The sequence below is a fragment of the Sapajus apella genome, unplaced genomic scaffold (assembly GCF_009761245.1).
Source record: "Sapajus apella isolate SASKATOON/1434 unplaced genomic scaffold, GSC_monkey_1.0 scaffold62, whole genome shotgun sequence".
In the NCBI taxonomy this organism is placed as follows: domain Eukaryota; kingdom Metazoa; phylum Chordata; class Mammalia; order Primates; family Cebidae; genus Sapajus; species Sapajus apella.
In genome coordinates, this window is record NW_022437002.1 from 13491392 (window position 1) to 13496130 (window position 4739).

The following is a 4739-nucleotide window of genomic DNA, read 5'->3' on the forward strand; positions in this document are numbered from 1 at the left end:
CCCCCCACAGGACAACAATTACACACGGACATGCACCACACACCCCCACCCTAACATGATCACAGTCCCGGCCACATGCTCACACCCATGCACACACACCACACACTTACACTCAGTTGCATAGTCAGACCTCCATGCTCATGCTCACACTCTCCTGCACACACACCCTTACGCTCACCTCACGCATGGACTGCTGTCCACTGATGCCGTCCAGGAGTCTAAAACTGCCCTTTCTCCACTGTGGCCACCCTGACCAGCCAGTTTTGTCTGCATCCCCCGTGGGGACGCCTTTCTGCGGGATCGGACACGCACCACCTTGTGTCCGAGAGGAGGAACTGAAGACCGTGGCGGCGGTGCGCAGAAATGACGCCTTTCTCTTAGGAAGGGCACTCTGTGGCCAAGCACGAAGCATCTGCCTCAAAGTGACCGTGGCTCACCCTCACACAGCAGATCTCCAGGACCAAAACCAGTTGCCCGCACCTGGATCTTAATTCTCATGTTCCCCCATGCCCCTGCGACCTGGTGGCTGGGGAAGATGGCTAAGATGGGACCCGCTTTCCCACCTAGGAGAAGACAAAGTGATGATGGCTTGGGCTCCTCTTTGCACTGGAGGCTCTGCCACCTCCTGGACACTAGCCTCCACCTGGCCTGCTCGTCGGGTCCATGGCACTTGCTCCCCTCCTGCCACCGCAGCAATGGTGTCCTTTAGCCTCAGCCTTCACCCTGCTGATCCCTGCACCCATGGCCACTCTGTCGTCTACTGTGCCTTTGTGCCAGCCAACTGGAAGCAGGTGCCAGGGTCCATCTGCTCCAGCTGCTCTCAGACCCCTTCACTTCCTCCTCTACATCAAGCTTAAATAGTACATGGTCTTTCCAAATGGGAGGAAAGAGAGAGAGGAAGGAAAGGAGGGAGAGAGAGGACTCCGAGCCTTCAAGGGTGGTGCCTTGACTTGGGGCAGGGATACACAACCACGTACAGCACCTTGTCGCATCAGGGAGAGTGTGCAGCCTGCTGGGGAGCACGTGGGAGGAGCCTGGGTTGGGTGAGACCAGGGAGGACAGGAGAGATGGAGGGCGAGACGGAGGGCAGGAGAGGTGGAGGATGGGCGAGAAGGGAGGACTCAGGCAGGCACCCCCAGAGAAACGGCAGAGTGTTGGAGTATTTGGTTCGGGAGAGTAGATGAGGCTGTAGGAAAGTCAGGCTGGATCACCAATGGCCTTGAACACCACGCTAAGTTTGGTCTTGATCAAAGCCTTAAAGAGAAATGGAAAGTCTCCAAGAGAGGATATTGCCTGGCCATGGGAAGGGCCTGCAGGGGGAGAGAGTGAATCCAGGTCCAGGCCCGTGTTCTAGGACAGGGATTTGAGAGGCCCTCTGAGCACAGGCTCCATAGGCCTTGGTTGCCCTCTGGATGGGGCGGGGTTATAATGAAGGAGAAACCAAGTGTGGAGGGAAGTGATGGCGGATCCTAGTTTTTAACCATTGACTATCAGATGCCCATGAGAAAGACAAGAAGAAACATCCTCCTATCCGAGTTAGAAATTGGTGGGACTCAGAGGGGGCGTGTAGATTTGTGAGGAGGATGACCCCACAAGACAGAAGAGGGCGGTGCTGAGGGCGAGGCCTGGGTGGCACCCAAATGCAAGGATGGGCAGAACTAATGGCACCCCAAACCCTGCCGTCAAAAAGAGAAAGGCCGGAGAAGCAGGGAACCAGGAGAGGCCTGTGGCTTAGCCAAGGGGAGAGGTTTAGAGGCGGCGGGGCTGGTGGCTCACACTCCAGAGAGCTTGAGGAGGCTGGCTGCCGAGGACCCAGGACTTGGAAGAGGGCAGTCCTGGTTCAACCACCTGGAACCTGTGGCTTCTCTGCTCCCTGAGGGCCAGGACCGGGAGGAGCCCTCAAGGAGCCTGACTCTAGTGAGCCCATTTCCTCCTGCTGTGTCTCCTTTGCAGGCTCCTTCTTTGCCCACTCTTTCTCACACCGACGTGGCCCCTGTTAGGCTCCAACCTGCGCTGTCCTCACCATACACCTTCCCCAGGTGACCCTCCACCTGGTTGCTGATGACCCCCAGCCACTTCTCTCTCGAGCTTTGACGCTCTGCTGTACATCTAACTGCCCCTGAATATCACTTCTGGTGGTCTTCAGGCACCTCAAACCTTGCATGCCCGGAATCAGCCTTCCAAGTCCCTCCAAGTCTGCTCCTGGGTCCCCGCCTCTCTCAGTAAGCGGCACTTGCACCCACGTGGCTGGCCAGGCCTACAGGCTGGGCTTCGTCCTCGATGGCTCCATGTCCTTCATGCTCTATAATCTATCCATCACCACAGCCATCAGTGCTGCAGGCAGTGCATGCTCCAAGGGTGCCACCTCTCTGTCCCCACGAGCCCTGGCCACCACCCCCTCTGCTAAACCATTTCCTCCTTTCTTCACGAAACAGCCAGCAGGAGCTACCTCCACATCCGTCCAGTCCTGCCACTCCTGCCAGCCCAGAGGCTCCACTTCATGCTTCTCACTACATCAGAGCAAAGACCTTCTCCTTTCCTTGGCATGGAAAGCCCAGGGCACCATCTGCCCTGGCCACCTCTCTAGCTCGTCTCCCACTGTTTCCCATGGATCCCCCATTTCCTGCTGCACTCCCCCTCCAGCCATGCCAAAGGTCGCCTGTGACCCCAAGTCCCTGCCCCAGCACCACCCCGTCTCCTGTGTGACCAGCTCCTCCACTCTACCAGGGTTTGCACAAAGGTCCTGTCCTCTGGAGCCTGGGGATGTCACCTGCTCCTGCTTCAGGGCACGTGTCAGGCTGTGTGTGCTTCAGTGGCCTTTCACAAGCACAGCCCCCATTATCCCTGCGAGGGCGAGGACCACATCCACCTCATTTGCCAGGGCATCCCCGGCAGATGCCCAATCAATATTCATTAGCTGTGCATCAGAGAGACCAGCCGAGGCTCTCTTTCCTTGAGCCTGCGATCATCAGACTCTAGCCTCGCCTTTTCTACTCCAGGAGCTCCTGAGCACAAGTTTAATGCTGGGCTCCCAAAGGAGGTGGGACATAGGCAGTGCCTCAGAACCTTGATGGTCCGATAACGCTGCCCACTTTCTGAGAGGAGCGACTGCTCAGAGGGAGGTGTGGGCAGGACACTTGGGTCTCGGTTCTGCTCTTGTTGGAACTCACTGGTCACCTTGGGCAAGTCACTTTCTTTCCCTCGGAACCAATCCTCATTACCTGACACACGGCAGAGCATGTGTCTGATGCAGACCCGCCTGGCATCACTCGATCCTCCCACCAACCCCTTCACCAATGTCCCCATTGATAGAAAAGGGAACCAAGGCCCAATGGGTTCATGCAACTTGGCCAAGACCACCAGCCAGCAATGTCACCACTTAGCACCCTGTTCCTGCACACTTTTAGATGACGCTGACCAGGGCTTTGTTAGCTTCGTTCTTCTCCCATGGACCTGTTACACTGCAGACAAATAAGAATGGCTCCCCACCCAGCCCTTCCTGAAGGCCGCCAGCACTGGGGTAAACTCCCAGAGAAATGCCTGGGGAAGTGTCAGGGTGGGAAACCGGAACACCATGATGGGCGACCCAGGGGTACAGTCCTGCTTCCCTGGTCTGATGGTCTCTTCCCACCTCCACCCAAGGCAGCCCTTTGGAAGCCTGTGCCACAGGCTGCCTGTTATCAGGGCAACAAGTGACTGATGTCCCTGCCTGTTCTGAGGCTGCAAGACAGTCCACTACTGATGGGCCTGGCAGGGCTGACTCGTGGGGTAATTTCTCCCAGTCCCCCTGCCCACCTGGTTTCTGCTGCCCTCACAAGCCGGGGGTGTCAGTCAACATGAAAAACTATGGGGTTTGTTCTTAAAGAAGAATCACTGTTTCTGTGGATTTTTATCTTAGCTGCCTCCAGGGACCTTGAAATCTGACAGCTTGACTGCCTGAAGCTCAGGGCTGTGACTTCCAGGCCAGGCAACAAGGTGGGGCTGGAGCTCCTGACCCATCTTTGTGTCACCAGGGGTTCCAGACCCCTGCCTGGAAGCAGCCTTCTGCCCCATGCCTAGGTCAGGGGATGACAGAGTCTATGGGGAGGGGTCTGGCCAGACCAGGATCTTCATAGATGGCTCTTTTCATTCTTAGGCTGTGGCTCTAAGTCTCATGGACTCAAAGGAAAAGAAAAAGATCCTTAAACAACCCCTTGATCAGGAGGGTCTTATAATCTTCACCGAATAGAGAAGGAAACAGAAACAGTGAGGCTGAGTGTCTTGCCCAAAGTTACAAGGCAGCTCAAAAGTGGTGAAGCACCAGGGCTGACTGCTGTGCCCCACGTGCGGCACAGGATGGTCTGGTGTGATGGCCTCTCCTGCCCGCGGCAGCTTCTCCTGCAATCCCAGGGCTGGCGATACTGAGCTGCTGGACTGACTGGGAACCATCAGCACACGACAGCTCAGGCTGTAGCAGACCCGCAGCTTCTGCCAAGCATAAAGGAACTTGGCACAGAGCTCCCAAAGGACATGGCACGTTCCTCTGCTCTAGGTGCCAAGGAGGGGTTATGGTAGAAAGCGCATGGCATTTCAGGCAAGGTGATGGAGGAGGGTGTTGTTCCTGAGCTCTGAATATAACAAAGTTGGAAGGAAGCTGCTCTGCCATGCAGTGGGCTCCCCGTCACTCGCACTGTTCACCCAGAGGCCAGAGGAACAGGCTATGAGGTCTTCTAGTGGGAGGAAACTGATGGTGCCTACGT

At 56.6% G+C, this 4739-nt stretch overlaps 1 protein-coding gene across 4 annotated transcripts in view; it reads right to left on the bottom strand.

Annotated features, from left to right (window-relative positions):
- The window catches only part of HIVEP3 (HIVEP zinc finger 3), a 515007-nt gene that overhangs the window by 20323 nt on the left and 489945 nt on the right, over positions 1 to 4739 (bottom strand). The gene's annotated exons all lie outside the window — the stretch shown is intronic.